General features: G+C 35.9%; 1 protein-coding gene across 2 annotated transcripts in view; it reads left to right on the plus strand.

Annotated features, from left to right (window-relative positions):
- Positions 1–21,125, plus strand: part of LOC126756690 (D-beta-hydroxybutyrate dehydrogenase, mitochondrial) — a 95,557-nt gene that overhangs the window by 19,795 nt on the left and 54,637 nt on the right. The gene's annotated exons all lie outside the window — the stretch shown is intronic.

A 21,125-nucleotide genomic window follows, 5' to 3' on the forward strand; every position in this document is an offset into this window, starting at 1 on the left:
AATATAAAAAAAATGATTAAAAAAAAACAAAATTAAAAAAAAATACAAAACAAATATAAAAAATATACAAAAAATTATAAAAAATTTAAAAAGTGCAAAACAAATATAAAAACACTTAAAAAATATAAAAAAAATTAAAAAAATACAAAACAAAAATTTGAAAAAAAAATTTAAAAATCTCAAAACATAAATTAGGAAGAAAAAGTATTTAAAAATATATATAGCTAAATATATCAACTCAAGCAAAAAGCACTTATGCGCATCAAAATAATTTTTTATGCAACACAACGCTATAAATAGCCAATCCAATCAAAATAGCCCAGCAACGACTGTCAAAGTAATAAAAAGTAGCGAAGTGCACAGAATTCAAGGTCAAAATGAAATAAACACGATATTAAAAAACAAATCGTAAATATAAAATATTTCGCATAACAAATCGTATAAATAATATGTAAACACATACTGACATGAAATTCTGTGCAAAAACATGAATGCCAATAAAATGGAAATAAATACGAAAATTGAGTCACAAATAAATAGCTGTGTTACAAAGAAGTATTAAATTATGCGACATATAAAAATAACGGTAAAACATTTTATGTATATTTGCAGTTATACATTTTATGTGTCTATTTACCTATATTTATTTATTTACTTGTTTTCATTTGCACACAACTGTTAACTTTTTATAGATTTCATACCTTTTTCTCAATTTTATTGGCGTTGAATGTGCCTAAATAGGCTGAACGTCGCAATGAGCAACACTTTTATACATCGCTTTAAGCCTCAGAGAACAATTAAGCGGGTGAGAATTTAAAGTGTTTATTGGCAAATTAAGAAAAACAAAAAACCCGAACTATGGTTGCATCGAAGCTATAACCCTCTTGATAAATACAAAATATGCCTTAAAGGAACTTGATTATGCCGAAGTGCAACAGTTAAAAATAACAAACGAAAATCTTGCTAAATTGCAAAAAAATGTTTGTTCTTGTTTAAATTGTTTACTGTTCTCTAATCATATGCATTTTTGGGCCTTATCGCACTCTCTAACTTCCTTAGTGTTATGTGCGACATGCAGTCAACATCTTGACACACATGCGGCACTTTCTCTCATTCGCTTTAACTATTTTTGAATGGACAGTTGAAAACGTCTGATAGCCACAATGAGTGTCACATGTCGGCAAATAGAATTTTACAGCGCGATTTGGCACGCAAATCCATAGAATTTCAAATATTGATTAAAAAAATATTTAAGTCTGAACTAGACTAACTATGGCAAGTGTTGGTGGCCGCGTTGTAGAGCGGCCTACAGCGACAGGAGTTGCCAGCAGACGCAGATTACCGCAATTGTAACAATTCAACAAAGGCCAACTGCCAGTAACTGACGCTACTATCATAGCGCTTGTCTCTGTCACGATTTTGGTCTCTGCCGTGACAGTGGAGAGTATAGTGGCCACTTTTAGACTAATAGGATTAGTTAAGACGGTTGAATGTGACTGGGGATGATATGATGTTGCGATATAGAGTTTATATATACCAAAGTTGTCAGGCTGACAGTAAAAATATATTTTTATAAGCTTGTCCAGGCAACCTCGCCCATTAATTGATTGAGAAACATCTAAACGAAGATTATCTAGGTACAAGAGTTGGTCGGTGTCGTCGGAAAAGCAATACGCACGAACTTCCCAAAATGGTTCAGGGGTTGAGTAAAGCCATATATAGATGTTAAAGACGAAGTAAAGTATCGGTATATCATCTGAGCAAAAAATTACTTTAAGGTAGTCATCTGGCTATGGTCCACACAAAGCGCATGCCTCTGAGGCCTCATATTTTGGAACTAAACTAAGCGAAATCAGAGAAAAGTATTGCTGAACGATAAAATATAAGAACATTGTGTATGTCAAGACTTTTCTTTATTGATACTGGATATCTTCCACTTTTCGTAAACTCTTTATTTAAGGATAGAAAAAGCTTAGGAATTTTATAAAATCTCTCGCATTATTTAAATATTTTTATATATCCTGAGCAATGGTTATTATTTTGGATGTGGAATTTATACACCCAGAAAAAAATTCCAGCTCTGAAAGTATTCCACGCAGTACCCGCCGGGGGAAGCAAAGGAAGATGAAGACCTCCACTCCATTGGAAGGACCAAGTGGAGAAGGACCTGGCTTCGCTTGGAATATCCAATTGGCGCCACGTAGCGAAATGAAGGCACGACTGGCGGGCTGTTTTGAACTCGACTATAATCGCGCAAGCGGTGTCTACGGCAGTAAAGAAGAAGAAGGGGAGTAATTGGGTATTACTTATACACATATGTGTACCAGGAGTTGCGTGCATAGCTGGGTCGATTTAGCCATGTCCATCTATATGCCAGTATATAAGCGAACTAGTTGCTCAGTTATTTCGATATCAATCTGAAATTTGGCATACTTCCTTTTCTCCCAAGCCAGCTGCTTATTTGTCGAAAACATCGATATCGAACTGCTACAGCATATAGTAGTCATGAAAACTCACCGATCAATATCAAGTCTTTGTATGGTAAACTTTTATATTTGGCGAGATATGTATCTTCACAAAACTTACCATGCCCAAGGCATTGGTACAATCCCTAAAGAACTTGTTCGGATCGTACAACTCTTTGGGTTCGAAATGTTGAGTGATGATATTTGACTCATATATCATCTCATTCGATGACGTACAAGAAACTTGAAACCGATAAGCCGAGCAAGAAATCCGAGTAGTAGGCTCTCTGTAACACTTTCCGTATCCAATCTTAGTAATTATGAGTGAGTATCAGCATCTGCTAGTCTACGGATGTGAGAAAAATACTCCAACTCTTCCACAAATTTCGGATCATTTTCATTTCTATTAAACCTAAATCACAATTGAAAATATTATGAGTAGTTGGCTCTCTGTTCTAAGTTCTCTTATCCATTAACAGTAATTACGCGTCAGAAGCGATCTGGACATCTAGAGGCATCTAGGGACACCATATTCTTTCACGCTCTTTTGTCATTTCTCTTCAGTAAGGTTTGCCATTTAATTATGGAGAGATACGCGATCCAACAACGTGTCAAAATTATTAAAATTTACTACCGAAATTCGGAGTCAGTGCCCTCAACTTTAAGAGTTACTGAATCACTCTTTTATTTCGCTTTCGCTTTTGCTTCGCTTTATGACTTATATATTTGACAGCCTTTTCATTTCTAGCATATATAAATTAAGATCTAATTAAAGTTGTACTCTGTTAGCGTACACGTCTGATAGTAGTCTCTACATTCCATTCATCGAGAGAAGTAGCTTCACCAGAAGTATAAACGAGACAGAAAGAGCGAGATGCTTATGTTATTGTTGTAATGTCAGAAAATACTTTTTTAACAAAAATTGAAGAATTCTTTGGAGTTTCGAATCCTTAACTGGATTTCAGAACTTCATCAGAAGCACAGGGTGGTGCAAAGAGGAGACAATGAGTTTCGTCTAGGCCTAGATGCGTCGTGAGGCAGCCGCTCTATCTACCTACGCACCTAGCTGGTTAAAAATTTCCGTTTTGGTCGGATAGTACCGTATGTCGTTGGCATAGAGAGTGAGGTTATGGCGTGCAATTAACGAGCTCGACAGTTCCAGAGAAAGACAGTGCTCTTGATAAGTAATTACGGAGATTATAAACAACAATTTTGACAAAGTTTTCGGCGTATTTATATACGCCCTTCAATGAGACAAAGCATTGAAGCTATCTTATTAAACCAGCTGTTAAAGAAAATATTGAAAGAGAATTGTCAAATTTAACTCTTCTCTTAATCTTCTAAAAATATGCCGTAGTAGCAGTGGTCCTCATAGCTTCAACTCATATGCCGCTTACAAAAAATTCCGCCATACAAATATCCTTTTCAATTGCCACAACTAGCTCTTGCAAATATGGTTGTTAGTAAGCCGGCTGGTGGACGTACTCAAGGCAAATCTAAAGTGACCACAGCAGCTAACGAACCTAAATTTGGATATGCTACCGAATAGGCATGAGCACGCACATACATATTTAGAAAAGGCTATTTACCTCTATATGTGTGTATATATACATACTATAGAGGGTATTTTGCCAGCATGACAACACTTGTAATCGACTGACCGCCTGGCCACTTAAGCTACGACAATAAGCACTTAAGCACATACAAAAGTGCGCACATTCCTCTGCCATAAGTGGCATACATACATATGTATGTAGAAATAGACATGTGTAACCCTAAATTGTACGTTTGTATATATGTATATACATATATACAGACATGTATGTATATATTTATACATAATATCGTATAGTAAGTGGTTAGCCTAAAATAACTAAAGGATATTATTGTCATGAAACCTCATTTGATTGTCAGCTATAACACACATGCACACACCACCCTTTAATACATATGTATGCATTAGGGTCGGTCAAAAAATGTATTATTTTTTTACTTTATGCTTAGAAAAATTGATTGTTAGGCATCTTGTCTGCATTTGATCAGTGAGTTTGTATGGCAGCTATATGATATAGCCAACCGATCTGTACAATTTGTTGGAAGATTATACCGTTACTTTAAACAATATTAAATACCGAATTTCGTGAAGATATCTCTCCAAATGGAAAAGTTTTGCATACAAGCACTTGATTCCAATCGTTCAGTTTGTATGGCAGCTATATGCTATAGCAAACCGATCTCTACAATTTGTTGGAAGATTATACCGTTACTTTAAACAATATTAAATACCGAATTTCGTGAAGATATCTCTCCAAATGGAAAAGTTTTGCATACAAGCACTTGATTCCAATCGTTCAGTTTGTATGGTAGCTATATGCTATAGCCAACCGATCAGAAAAATTTCTTTAGAAGATGTATCGTTGCCTTGAATAATACCTCATACCAAATTTCGTGAAGCTATCTCGTCAAGTGAAGAAGTTTTCCATACAAGCACTTGATTCCAATCGTTCAGTTTGTATGGCAGCTATATGCTATAGCCAACCGATCTGAACAATTTCTTCAGAAGATGTAGCGTTGCCTTGGATAATATCTCATACCAAATTTCGTGAAGATATCTCGTCAAGTGAAGAAGTTCTCCATACAAGCACTTGATTCCAATCGTTCAGTTTGTATGGCAGCTATATGCTATAGTTGTCCAATATCGTCGGTTTTAACATATAAGCAGTTACTTGAGGAGAAAAGAACGTGTGCAAAATTGCAGATCGATATCTCAAAAACTAAGGGACTAGTTTGGGTACATTAAGATAGAATTACTGTCAGATAGGCAGAAGGACATCAGCTCAGCAGTCGACTCAGCTCACCATGCTGATAATTTATATACACTTCTTTTTATACCGTCTACAACTTTGTCTGCGGATTGCTACAAATTTTGTTTCAAGCTTATTAAAGGTGTATCCAGTTCAGGTGACAAATATGAAAGTGAACAGCCGAAACCTTTCCATCAAGAAAAGACGCACATGCTTGGACCAAATTTTTTGAACTAATTTGTTTTTTTTTAGAATAAAGTGACCAATTTTTCGGAGTATGAAGCGAAAAAAAAACTTTTTTGTACCCACCCTAGTATACATATACACATATGTGTATATGCTCAACTCCTTTGTCGTCTTAGAGCAATTGTTTATAAATACCTACACACACATGCTAACTCAAGTGTAAATATGCTAGACAATCTTAGAATTGTTATGAACTTTTTATAACGGCATCTGACCAGACTATTTTCAATTGTTTGTGTCGCAGCATACACTGCTGTAATTCCATACCGATTCGGCGATAGCTATTTGGTCAACAGCTTACGGTACTTACTTACTTAGTCGGTTTGCATGAGTGCCTTGCTAACGCTTGATTATTCCATGGTTTGTTTAATAAGCCTATGATTATAATGTAGATGCTATGTGGCGTCTAAACCGCAGAGCAATTGAGTCGTCGGCTTGGTCAATAACACTACATAAATTGCTATTGTAATTATTCGGTATTGTATATGAGAATCATGTGAGTATTTTTGAAGACAAATTGTGGAGCTTCAATTATTAACTGAAAATAGAAACCAAATATGTTTGTATATTTATGGTTTACACAGATTAAATACCTCCAAAGATAGGTAAGAATAGAAACTACTTAGAAAATTTAATATTTTTAGTCGCACACAGCACAGTAGTCATGCTTGCACCATTATTTATGGAATTTGATACACTGGTGACCTGAAAAGGAATGAAGAAAGCCTTGTAAGGTATACGAAATCAGTTGTGATATTTCCCTCCGCCTAAAAATGGTAATTTTTCTAATAAAAAACGCAATTATAAAAATCCGAGGCTGTGTTGTCCTTTTCATTGGGGATGCTTTTATACATGGCGAACCCTAAATTCAGCGCACAACACTTTAGCTCGCCTTAAAACGGATGTTTTTTGGCTACCCACAGAAGACTTGCTCTAAGATTGGAAGTCGTGAGCTGCTTGCGCCATATGTAAAAGAATCCACTTCCAAAGATGGCCACTTCCAAGTGAATGGTGTTCAGAGAACTTTCCTCACTTGCGTGAACTTCTACACAAGGCTTCATCCTCAGTCCGAATCGAGAAGGACCTCTTCGAGCCGTTCGAAATCAAACGAGGTTTCAGACAAGGCAACTGCCTATCGTACAACTTCTTCAATCTACTGCTGGAGAAAATAATTCGAGATATCCACTACGTTTGAAAGACCTGGTCGAGAGGGAACTGGATTCACTTGGAATCTCCAATCGACGCCAAATAGACTAGGCTATAACTCCGGAAGCGGTGTCTACGCCAATAAAGATGTTATTAACTCTACCATATGTCAACTTGAAACTTGTGGGATCCAACATTTGTTAGATTACACTTATGCACACGCTACAAATAACAAAAGTCTCACCAAAGAGTATACTAAAGTTAAAGATAAGACAAGAACTTATAATCATCATAAATAAAATAAGTTTAGGGTGAAGATCGCATGGAATATGTTAAAGGTTAGGACTCATCAAGAAGAAGAGGAATTGTATTCTCGAACACAGAAATACCTAATTACTCGTATTCCAGCAACTGTTTATTGATCCCTACTACTTACTTATTCAAAGAAGATGAGTTCGTCAAAAAGACTAAATCTATAAAGCGATATAATTATTATTGGACTATCGAAAGTGCTCAGTTCTAACATCATAAATGGTATTCAAACATTTTATATAATGTTATGTTGGAAGACATTATGTGAAACCGAGCTATGACAGCAGATAAGATAGCCAAAAAACAGGGCTAGTCTATGCTGTTATAATTATAACAGAAAGGCGTGAAATTCTTAAATCGCACGATAAACTCAGATCACTTCATTCAAACAAAAAGATCGGCATGTTGGAAGAGGCCTTCGGAGATAACTACTTGTCGCGTGCAAGTGCTTTTGATAGGTAGAAGTTATTCTAATAGGGTCGAGAACGCGTTGACGACGAACCACGTCCAGGGCGGCCATCAAAATCAACTGATGATCAACACGTCAATAAAATAAAAGAACTGGTGATTGAGAAGCGATTATTAACAGTCAGATATCCTACTGGCATCGTTGGAATATCGGAAGCATCACTGAAAACCATTTTGAAAGATTATTTGGGTCTAAGAAATTGAACGCAAGATTGGTTCCAAAATCACTAATTTTTTTCGAAAAACAGCGTCGCGTGGACGTCTGTTAAACAATGCATTCCGACTACCATGAAATGTATTATTACTGGCGATAAAACTTGGATCTATGCTTACGACCTGGAAACAGACGATCGATCGACCGAGTATCGCGGCAAAGGTTAGCCGAAGCCGAAAAAGTCCCGTCAAAGCAGGTCAAAAATCAAGGTTATGTTGACAGTTTTCTTCGATTATCGAGTTGTGGTGCACTCCGAATGCCTTCCGATCAACTAAACTATCAACAAGGAATACTGTTTGACTGTTATGCGTTATTTGAGCGAAGCTATTCTTAAAAGAGTTCGGAAATATGGGTCGGGAACTTGGTTTTTGGACCACGATAATGCACCGTCGCAAACTGCATTGATTCTTCGTGAGTTTTTTGCATAATTTGTAAACAAAATCGCGCGACAACCACTGTATTCGCCTAAGTTAACTCCGTGGAATTTCTGGCTCTTCAGCAAACTCAAAAGACCGCTTCAAGGAAACTGTTTGCAGTCAATTGAAAGTCAATTGAAGATATTAAACGCAAATCGCTACGCGTATTGAAGGCTATTCCGGAAAGTGACTTTAACAGCTATTTCAAGGATAGGAAAAACCGTTGACATACGTGTATGGAAACCAACGGAGATTACTTTCTGGGAACGACAAAGATTTTGAAGAATAAATTAAGAATTTTGATATTATTAACAAAGTCTTATGACTTTTTGCTCAAAATATTAGATAAATACATATATATATTTATAGGTATAAACGTCTATATTTGAAAATATTTCCACCAACCTGTGACTGACTTTAATTTACACCCACATGCATATAGATATATGTATATCATTACATTAATTTATAGCTGCTGATTTCCTTCAAAATTCATTGCCAGGGCGCAATACTAATGTCAGGTTATATGTCACATAAATCATTTCAGACATCGACCGCCAAATATTAGTTTAATGCCAAACACACTCAAATACATATGTATAATATATATACACTCACACACACATAGTAAACAAGTAAAGACAAACAACGAGAAAAAGATAAATGAAGTAAACACGGCGATGTGGTAGGACAGTTAATGAGGCTGATTAAGATTGCGCGCAGGCACACGGACACACACATACACACACCACGAGGTCAGAGCATGAATCGAACGAGTGTTAAGTAGTTAAATTGCTTTATATGCGCAGTTACGCACTAATATATTTCATGAAATGTCATAGCAGCTTACGACTTTTATGTCAAGTTTAGAAATGTAGTTAGATGAAAGGTCCTAACCACGCACTCCGCTCTCAGAGTGGTTAACTCAAGTTCAATATATGAGTGGTTGGGTGAATGTAGGTGTCTAACGGCAATATTCAGCTGTGAGGCCGAAGTTCAATAAAGTGCGGACACGTCAATGAAAGTTCAACGAATTAACGCAGTTATAAACTCAGGAAGCAATAAAATGGAAGAAATAGAATAAGTAAAAATTAGTGATTAATGAAATTTAGAGAAGCGAAGAGAAAGTCTTATATAAATAACATAAAAAACCGATAAGTGCTTGTTAGAGAATATATGCGTGAAAGCAGCGGTCGAAGGCGCAAAAAAGCTCACGTGAAAGTTCAAGAAAGCTAGCGTGAATAGTGAAAGATCATTTGAAGCGCATGAAAGCTCATGTGAACGTGAAATTTCAAACTAAGCACAAGAAAGCCAGCGTGGATAGTAAAAGCTCAATTGAAGCACATGAAAACTCACATAAATGTTAAAGTCCAAGTCAAGAGCAACAAGTTGGAGTGAAAACTGAAAGCCCAATTCAAGCGAAAGCTGGCGTAAATAGTGAAAGCTCAATTGAACCGCATGAGAGCTCAGTTTAAGAATATAAAAGCTCATATATATGTGAAAGTTTAATTCAAGAGCAAAAAATTGTAGTGAAAACTGAAAGAGTGAAAAATGCAATCGTATGAAATCTGACGTAAAAAGCTTAAAACATAATTGAAAGCGATAAAGAAAGTTGGCATGAAAAGTGAAAGCTCAGTTCAAGCGCAAAAAAACGATTAACAAAAGTCTAAGCGCATTAAATCGGTCGTGAAAAATGAAAGCTCAAGTACACGTGAATCCATAACTAGAACTCATTAATGCTGGCAAAAAAGTAGAAACTCAATTAATAGTGATAAATAGTGTGAAAGCTCGAAACAAGCGAAATCTGCCGTGAAAAGCTGATATCACGAAATTAAGTAGCCAGAAAGCTGGAAAGCGAAAGCTTTATACATACAAAAGCAATTTAAAATGAAACTTGGCAGCCAAATTCAAGCGCAGCAACGCTCATGGGAATGTGAAAGCTTCATACCAGCACATAAACATTGCTATAAAAAGCTGACAAAAAATTTAAGCCCAAAAAGGGTGGCCTGAAAAGTATAAAGCTCCTGTCAACCGCATAAAAGCTAGCAGAAAAAGTGGAAACTCAATTAAAGTGGAAAAAAGTTGGAGTGAATCTGATATCTAAAGACAAGTGTATGCAATTTTCGTGAAAAGCTGAAAGCACAAAATAAAAATATAAGAAAGTCGGCATGAAAAGTGAAAGCTTCAAGTCCAAAAAAAATCATGAGAGTGCCGAAGTTTCACACAAACGCATGGAGTTTGATGTAAAGAGCTGAAAGTACAAAATGAAAGCGCAAACGAATTGGCATGAAAAGTGAAAGCTCACTTTAAGCGCAAGAAAGCTCATAAGAATGTCGAAACTTCATACACACATGAAGTTTATGTAAAGAGCTGAAAGTACAAAATGAAAGCGCAAACGAAATGGCATGAAAAGTGAAAGCTCAGTCCTGGCAAGCAGTTAGTCAGTCGGCAATAAACTCTCAATGGACCTTTATATGCCTGAAATACACAAATGTTTATATGATAATAATAATAAGTAATCCAAGTGCATAACTAGAAGGAACAACAAAAATCACAATATTTATACACAAATGCAAATCAGCTAGAAAAGGGCTTTAAAGACACACGCTTACACACATAACTTCACACACAATCCATACAAAGCGACAAACCAGAAGTACCACACTCACACACAATAATACCCTAAGCACCAGCGACAAGCAACAGGATGAGAAGGTCATAGGCGAAAGCACAACAGACAAGGCGTAACTACAATATAAACAACTAAATAGTGAAAAGTAGGATGAAAACCAATAAAAAATGCTACAAGCAAACTCAAGGCTATTTAGAGTATATATGTACAATATGAATATGCCGCAAACCCAACTGAGCTGACCAACCTGACAACCCTGACCCGGGCAAATGTTAGCTAGCCCAACCGTTATAGCACAACAATGACACACACATACGCATGGAAAGGCTTCGATATACGCTCCCAGCACTCCATTAGAATTTACCAGGCGTGCGTATAAAATAAGGATGCCTTGTTGAGACGCATGCAGAAAACAAGCGTAAAGGAAAGGGAACGCTGTGGGGGCAAAAGGCTTTTGCAAAATTCAGTAAGCGTAGCGAAAAATATTGTGCCTTGAATAGTGATCTGCTTGTAGTTACTTTGTAGTGCACATACAGACACTCTCTCTCTCTCTCTTTCTCTGTTTTATGCAGCGTATTGCGCTTCACATTCGGAACTCGCACTCTCATTTTTCCAATAAAAATTGGCGAAAAACAACGAAAGCGCGAGTAATGAACAGTGTGATGGTATTTTTACGAAGTTTATGAACTTTTAAAATTCCTCTTTCGAAAAACATGAAAAGAACATCAAATTTTATGAACTTATGAATAAAATTTCATCTGAAAAGCTCAAAAGAACTTCAAACCTTATGAACTTGTGAATAAAATTTCATCCGAAAAGCTCAAAAGAACTTCAAATTTTATGAACTTATGAAACATTTCATTCGAAAAGCTCAAAAAGATCTTCAAATTTTATGAACTTATGAAACATTTCATTCGAAAAGCTGAAAAAACCTCAAAGTTTATGAACTTGTGAAACATTTCATTCGAAAAGCTCAAAACGAACCTCAAATTTTATGAACTTGGGAATCATTTCATTCGAAAAGCTCAAAAGAACTTCAAATTTTATGAACTTATGAAACATTTCATTCGAAAAGCTCAAAAGAACTTCAAATTTTATGAACTTATGAAACATTTCATTCGAAAAGCTCAAAAGAACTTCAAATTTTATGAACAAATTTTATGAACTATGAACTTGTGAAACATTTCATTCGAAAAGCTCAAAAGAACTTCAAATTTTATGAACTTATGAAGCATTTCATTCGAAAAGCTGAAAACGAACCTCAAAATTTATGAACTTGTGAAAAATTTCATCCGAAAAGCTCAAAAGAACTTCAAATTTTATGAACTTATGAAACATTTCATTCGAAAAGCTGAAAACGAACCTCAAATATTTATGAACTTGTGAATCATTTCATTCGAAAAACACAAAAAGAACCTCAAAATTTATGAACTTGTGAAACATTTCATTCGAAAAGCTCAAAACGAACCTCAAAATTTATGAACATATGAAACATGTCTTTCAAAAAGCACAAAACGAACACTAAATTTTATGAAATTATGAAACATTTCATTCAAAAAGCACAAAAAACACTTCAAAGTTTGAGTTCACATAGAACTAGTTTGACTTTGATACAAATATTCTGTATAAGGCAATGAATTTTATATATAAATAAGAAGAGTTTTGGATTCACAGAAAATATCAAGCATTAAAGGTTTTACAAAAAGGAGAATCCTCTCGGAGGTAATAGCGAAGAGCAGTGGGATACTCATTTAAACAACGAGCTCATAACAACGATGCTTTGGAAAGAGATCTGTATGATCAACTAAGCCAATTGCAGAAGAAACTTAAACGTGGATTATGTATGAAAAGATATTCTCTTAAATAAAGTAAGAAAATGTTCTCGACATATTTTTAAGTATTTGTTGATTGAATTCCAAAGAGATTCGTTGAAATGTATTCTCTCAAGCTCCAAATAGTTCTGCCATAACTTACAGAGTTATTCTTCACTACAATTCACAGCGTAATACTTTTCTTAAACAAAATATATAATAGATTATAAGTCATTTCGAAATTGCGGTCAAATTAAGCACACCAATAACTCCGCTCAATTTCTGGCAAGGAAAAAAAATTTGGGCTATTACTTTTACCTTCTCATAGCCACAAAAAAACTAATATCTCTTCATTTTATTTTATAGAACTCTTGCTCCAAAGCCATTAGACACTACAGTCGCATTTCTATATATCATACTCACCGCCCCACTGTGCAGTTGTTACGCCTTGTAAAATCAATTCTTTCAATTGTTCTATGAATTACTCTCTCAGCATATAAAGTAGTGCGAATTGAGTGGAAGCCAATAATTTTACTTTTGCCTCATTTCGCATGCAATAAATGAAGTGTGAATGAATATTTTGGCATAAAAGAAAAGCTTCTAAAGCATTGCAGTGCTAAAAATAGTTCACTTACAGTAAATAGTTGAAGTACGTAATCAGTAAATTCAAGAAAATTATAAATAAAACAATCCAGATAATTGGCAGATTCACTTAATGCACTTAATGACTTCGTTAAGGGGGGTGTAAAGTTAATTCGTGTAAAACAAGACTAATATTTGTGGTATTTTTATTTTTGGTTGTACCCGTCGGTGGTAGCAAAAGAAGAGGATGACCTCGACTCCATTGGAGAGATCAGGTGAAGAGAGACCTGACTGCATTTGGTATCTCGAATTGACGCCAAATAGCGAAAAGATGAAACGACTGGCTCGCAGTTCGCCACTAAAGAAGAAAAATGGTAGCAATTTTATAAGAAAAATATATGGTGCAAATTAATTGCTTCATCGAGGCGGGTTGAATCTGCAGCTCTATCTAACCAGCGTTCTGAAGCTTCAATGTGGCTTGTAAGTTCTCTCCTTTCGTTCGTTTTCACTTCACGCTTCTCTACCTTTTTTTGTTGTTGTCGAGCGGGTTTCACTTTTTGAAACGAAGTACCACGCTAACTACACCTCACGCCATCTTCCTACACCTTCAGTCGGCACATCAGTATTTTATCTTCAGAAGAGCCGCTGTGCATTCTCTGGTTTTACAGTCCGAGGCATAAGAACCTTCGCCTTTGGTATGGACGGAAGGCAACTACGGTCCACTATTTCCAGAACGGCGCCCGCCCATAAGCCTTGAAGCATTAGCACCACTTCATTTACCCATAGCAGTAAGAGAACATAATTACAGTTAAGCCAATAAGCCAGTCCACACTATCGATAGCTGTCATAGGTGTGTCCAAGTCTCCATCCAATATTGCGAAGAGCACATCCGGCAGTTTCAGTTCTACCGCTTTCCATTTCTTCTGCTTAATTTGTCAAAGGGGACTACTTCAGTCAATGTGTGCCACTATTAAATGCCTCTTGGCTATCTCGCTGACCGTCACTGACTGTCGCTGCCGCCCTAGATGTTGCGAGTCTCTTCCTATCGACCCTGACGTTTAACTTTACAGCGACGTCGTCATTTCTCGGCCGTTTATCCGGCTTATTTTGACTTCGAGCGGACCGCTGCATTTTGGCTGCTTTTCATTTCTCGATCCGACTTATGAATCTCGGATCCGTGAATGTCTATTGCAGCCGCAATGCATAGTAACTGTTCAATAGAGGTCAACTCAGTTCGTAAATATGCCTTAATGAAATACTAGCCACATACTTCCGCAGCTATGCTATGTCAGACATTTTATTTTTGATTCACTCTTTGTGCTATTTAGCTCAGCTTTACTTTTTTCATAAGATACTACATCCCGACAACATCTAGCGATCTCTTTGTCCTCAGTAACTCTTAGCAGCTCTCTAGTAGTGAGGCTTCTAACATGTCATTGCCCTTTTGGCATGCTGTAAGGTTGACAGTCTTACCAGACAGAAGCTATATGGAAGAAGATGAGTTTTAAACACCTTAACACTTCCTTCTCGACTGTCCCGCGTTTGGGAGGTCAAGACTTAAACACTTGGGAGCGCATACCTTCAGACATCCCACCGAACTGGTGGGAATAGAATGGTTTTGCTAATTTATGATTTCGAATACAGGAGTTCTTCGTTTCTGTAGGTTCACAAAGGACTACATATCCATGTTCGATCAATTATCTAACCTAACCTAAAGGTATTCTAGCTACGGTGCAGCCGAAGTTATCGTGCTTTCTTGTCAGCCATAATTTTTGCAACCAATCCTTCGTAGATAATTTTTTGGCGTATCTCTCAATACTTAAAATTAAAATGTATTTAAATTTGCGGAGGATTTGTATGCCGTTAAACTGGTCCCTTCCAGCTGATTGCTATTCAACACCGTTACACCTTTAGCACCTGCCAACTAGTATTTTCAATTACAATTGCCAATTTAGTTGTGCCTTGGCGTAGACCTCGTTAACTGCAGCCCACCAGGTTTCGGTTGTTACGTGCGTGGCCTACAATCGAAGCAACTTGAATGTGACAATTGTTTCAACGCGTCTGTTGTGCCGCCAAATGCAATTTAGCTGAGCTAGTGGCTGAACTGAGTGCGCTAATAAATTATACCTTCCAGCCTCGCACCTCCATTATTGAGGCTGCCTCATAGTATGTACACCGCAGCCCAGTGTGCTTATTCAGTGTCTGTTTCCCTCTACAGTCAGCCGCACATGCAAGCTCGTTTTTTATGCCGCCACACTCCGCATTCACATTACTTTCGTCATTTCCTGCCGAAATTGCGTTTGCCATTCGTGTGTGTGGTTTCTGCGCGACAGCCAGCCAAGGGCAACACTTTGCGCAGCTTTTGAAAAGTTGTTAGTGCTTATTGTGTTGCCGTTAGTCACGTAAATGTTATTAGTTCCTTTGTTAGTTAGTTTGTGTGTAAAGAAAAGAGGGTTTCATCAAATAAAACAAAAATTTTGCAAACTTCATACACTCACTCTCTTTTCTCTCCTTGTGTGTGTTTAAAATTATTTTTTTTTACTGTTTTTTCCGACTTCCGTTTATTAGGTTTATGTTTTGGTGCGCATTTCTACGTCTCTTTATTTGCGACTGTTTGACTGTGGCGCAACAACAGCCAGAACGTTATTATTTTGTTGTGGCTAAAAATAGCAACAGCCGGTTTATAAAAAGCATAAGCAAAGGAGATGAAGATTAGCATCAGATAATGCCCCTGTAGGAAAAAATTTTGTGAAAGAAATCATTGTTATAATTTCAAGTATAACAAAAAGAGTACTGGGTTGGTAGGTAGAAAGGCGTAGACCCGCCAAGTTCCTACAAATATAACAAACAGACTGCTAGGTAGGTAGGCAGAAGGCAGAGGCCCATTGTGAAACCTCAGGGTTTGAAATTTCCTCACTCTATTGTCTCCTCTCTGAACCACCTCGTGTTTCTGGTGGAGGTCATCTGTGCAACCTCCATAATATCGTCAAAAAACCCTCGTCCGATAGTTTTAAATCTTTTCCTACACAGAGCTTTATATTCTCAAAGAGGACGGTTTACAATCACCTCTTCTTCTACCTACTAATAGTTTCTGCAATAGTCATTATATGGCGTTCCTAGTCTACCGGCATCCCTGGCAATTAGACAGTGACTTGTTAGTACTCCTACTAGAGTTGTTTGACATTCCTCTTCAATTTTGATAGTCGGCATGTGCGGCCCATATTCCATTAATGCTACGTTTGCTTACTTGTTAGACGTCCTGGAGCTTCAATTTGGTGTCTAGGATCTCTCCCCGTTAATTTTTACTTATCGCCGCTCTAGCTTGTTTTCGTTATTGTCGACTGGGTTGCTCTTTTTGAGGCGAAGGTACATGTTATCTGCACCCCACGCTATCTTTCTAAACAGTTCTTATAGTATAACCGATTTATTTATTTGGAGGATGTAGTGGTTTTGATTAACGCCCACTTTGTTGGTCTAGGTGACCTTAAGCTCTCCCTAATCTTCCATCAGCACAACAGTATTTTGTCTTCAGAGGAGCCGCTGTGTATACTCTGGTTTCACAGTGTGAGATATAAGACTCTTCACCTTCGAAATGGACGCAATGTAACTACGGTCCAGTATTTCCAGAACGGCGCCCTCCCACAGGCTTAGAGGCTTTACAACCACTTTCTTTACACATAGCAGTAAGGTGACGTCCTTAAATTTTAAGATCTTGACTCCATTATGATAGTCCGCGCCATCGAAAGTTGTCATATTCTATTCATGCTATGTTTGCTTGCTTGTTAAACAAGTCAGGGATTGTTTCCACCGAGCCTCAGCTGTATATATAACACTTTTGTCGATTATCTACAAGTAGCCAAAGGCATACATATTCCATCTTTATTGGAGTCTAATTGTAGGCTGATGCCTATTCCGGGTAGTTCATCTGCTTCACAGTTATCAGGCATATCATCTGTGTTCTGGAATCCATTGCCGGTTAATCGTGAAATAGAATGTCAGATTTACGAAGGGATCAAATCATTTCTTCACCACCTTTTACGAAACCGTAATAGACTTTAGTGTTTTCAAGCCCGCTTGGCTATCTGTACATACTTGTATAAATAAATTCCTTGTTGTGAGCCTACTCCTAGTCAGAACAAGAAGGCTTCCTTTAATTCTCGTGATTTTCGGTTGGGAGACTGGTTGACGATAAGCGAAAAGTGCTAACTAATTTTATTTTAATTCGACTACATTTTGCTCCTAAAAACAGCAATCCCAGGCTCACAGAGTCACTCTCTCTCTCTCAGTCACGATAGAATTTACAGCTTCGTTTGATGCTCGAGTTCACAAAACGTGGTTTGTGGGTTTTTTGACTCAGAAAGTTCCTTACGAGCCATATACTCTCTCTCTCTGTCATATAAAATTGGTGCGAGGGAAGTTAGAGCTTGACTGGATACTGGAGTTTTTTTGGAAAAACTCAGTTTGTAAAGTTTTTGACTCATGAAGTTCCTGCGCAGCCACATACATCCTAAAAACTCCTGAAATTAATCGCGTTACTTTATACTCGTATAACTAGCAATACACATTTTGAAACTCACATAATACTATAAATCCACAAGGGCCAAAAAATAAGCTTAGCAAATATTTCGGCGCTCGCTCTCTCATTTTCCCTCTCTCTCTCTCTTTGTATATTTTTTTATTTTACGATGCGGAAGTGTCAGAGTTTAGACATGATATCTGATCATGCCACCAGCTAATATGATCGCTAATTCATCTCAATGAAAAACATTAAAAAAAATGTATCAAATGACATTTTTCTTACAATTTCCTGCCGGGTCAGTATGCCGACAAACACACACACACAAGTAAAATTAACACGTTAAGGCGCTCATGGGCGAAAAATATGCGTATTTGCGTCATATTAAATGTGTAAATGAAAATATTTGTTTATATATTTTCATTTCAAGAAAAAAGGGACAAAAGGGACCGGAAGTATGGTGAATAAAAAGGCAGCGGTGTTTTAGGTGTTGCAGCAAAGCTTGTGGGAAAACATGTTAAACGAAAAAAAAAAAATGCTGCGGAAAATGAAGGTAAAACAAGCAGAGCTGTTTGATAAAAGATAGAGACAAATAAATATATGTAAATACATATTGATATATATGTATTTATGTACATATTGGTATATATGCACATATTTATATGGCATATAGCTATAACTTGCTTTAAATGTCTTTTGCTAGCGTTTACGTCGCTAAATAAAGTTACAAAAGTGCGCATAAAAGACAATTCAATTCAAAGCTATTTATTTGTCGTACCGTTATATGTGTGTTTGTGTGGTGTTTGAGATAGTTTAGTATGCTGAACTCGCTTAGCGTTTGGCTCGCGTAAGCGTATGTGAGCTTCATTTCCGTTGCGTATTTCACTCAACTCCAGATCCCTTGTGTATAAGTTTCATATATATATATATAAGTACATATGTTTTTTGTATATATATTTAAACTTATTTTAGTACATTTAAGTGTGTGTAAATTTGTTTCTCCTGCGTGAGCTGCATACGTTTATCTAACTAACTACAAATATTTTATGGCGCACTTAACAATTCAGGATGAGAAGTTTAAACAAAGACAGAAGGATAATACATTTTTAATAATTTTTTTACCAAAATGCTTAAATAAGCTCTTTTGAGCTTTCAGAAAGCTCGTTTAGTTTCTCAACATTTTAATTTTGTATTACAAATGTATAAACAAAGACAGAAGGATAATACATTTTTAATAATTTTTTTACCAAAATGCTTAAATAAGCTCTTTTGAGCTTTCAGAAAGCTCGTTTAGTTTCTCAACATTTTAATTTTGTATTACAAATGTATAAACAAAGACAGAAGGATAATACATTTTTAATAATTTTTTTACCAAAATGCTTAAATAAGCTCTTTTGAGCTTTCAGAAAGCTCGTTTAGTTTCTCAACATTTTAATTTTGTATTACAAATGTTGCTTATAAAGAAAATCTGTGCTAAATAATTTTAAACTACATAAAAGGTACCCTGTTAGACCACTACCGGTTAGATAACTGGTTAGCTACCCAAAGCGCTAACCGATTTATGTTAAGGATTTTAACAGTTCTTAAAATTTGAAGTTACCTCCAAAAACCAAGTCGATAAAATAAAAAAAGCATGTCGGAAAGGTGACAACTACTGGTTAGGTAACTGGTTAATTACCCATGAGGGCTAACCGATTTATGTTAAAGTTTGTGTAAGCCTTTCAACAGATTTTAGATCAACAGGTAGATGAAATGAAAAAAGAAGTTAAGCAAGATAACTAATAGTTAAACCACTGGTTAATTAACCAAGAGAGTTAACCGATTCAGGATATTGATATTGATATTGATATTGATATTGATATTGATATTGATATTGATATTGATATTGATATTGATATTGATATTGATATTGATATTGATATTGATATTGATATTGATATTGATATTGATATTGATATTGATATTGATATTGATATTGATATTGATATTGATATTGATATTGATATTGATATTGATATTGATATTGATATTGATATTGATATTGATATTGATATTGATATTGATATTGATATTGATATTGATATTGATATTGATATTGATATTGATATTGATATTGATATTGATATTGATATTGATATTGATATTGATATTGATATTGATGACAATTGATATTGATATTGATATTGATATTGATATTGATATTGATATTGATATTGATATTGATATTGATATTGATATTGATATTGATATTGATATTGATATTGATATTGATATTGATATTGATATTGATATTGATATTGATATTGATATTGATATTGATATTGATATTGATATTGATATTGATATTGATATTGATATTGATATTGATATTGATATTGATATTGATATTGATATTGATATTGATATTGATATTGATATTGATATTGATATTGATACCAGGTGCTATTATCATAGGAAAATTTGCATACTAACGCTAACTTACTGAGCTCACTGAACTTTGTTTCGAAAGTTCATAAAATAAAATCTGTCTATATGCTTACAGAGATATATGTACCACTAAACTAACTTTCGCAGCTTTAGTAATTGAAAAGTAACGTGTCTATTAAGTTATACCAATATTAGCATAGACACATTACATTCGATATATTTGGTTCACGCTTAAGCACGTATGGACCGCAGCGCTCTTTAACCAGCTGTCAGTTTGCATTTGTGCTGCTGACATTCGATATTAACACCGTTGTCATTTACTTTATTTTAAGCCTTGCGGCTATTGACAGCGCCCAGTAAATATCAAATTCAGCTGGTCAGCACAAAAATCCGCATTAAAGCTTCTTCTTTATGTATTTGTGGACTTCTTCTAGTATGTATTTGTGTGTACTTCAATTTGTTGGCGTCTTCCCTTTGTCTTTTAGCTGCGCTATTTATAAGTTTTCGGCTTGAAGTATTTATCACCTTTACTCTTTGACATTTCTCACATTCTCATTTGTGTATGGCAAAGTAATGGCAACGGCATAGAACAATACTATTTTGCCATATGCTCGCCCGAAAGTGAACTTTGCTTATGGCTGACGTCAACACCTGTCCAATTTCGTGCAAAACCTTTGCAATAACTGTCAAATCAGTTGCTGCATTTCTTATTAATAAGACAAAGATATCTATTAATTGTAATGATACATAAATTTGGTTTTCGGCAGAGTTGTCTTTACGCGATTATTAATTCTACTTGGTTTGTTTGGGCGAAATGTTTGTGAAATGTTGACTTGGCTTAGCGAAAATTATCTGAACAACATTTTAGGAGATTAGCTGAGATAGTGATATAACATAATAGTTATATGCCAAATTTCTTGATAATATCAAGTCAAATAATGTCAAATAAATAAGTTGTCCATATAAGAACGTGAGTTTGACCGATCGGTTTGTAAGGTTTCCACCGCAGAGTGGAATTCTGTGTGACGCCAAGATATTTGACCATATTACCCATCTCTACCTCTCTGACCCCAAGAGTAAGTGCCT

Source organism: Bactrocera neohumeralis, chromosome 4 (genome assembly GCF_024586455.1).
Source record: "Bactrocera neohumeralis isolate Rockhampton chromosome 4, APGP_CSIRO_Bneo_wtdbg2-racon-allhic-juicebox.fasta_v2, whole genome shotgun sequence".
Classification (NCBI taxonomy): domain Eukaryota; kingdom Metazoa; phylum Arthropoda; class Insecta; order Diptera; family Tephritidae; genus Bactrocera; species Bactrocera neohumeralis.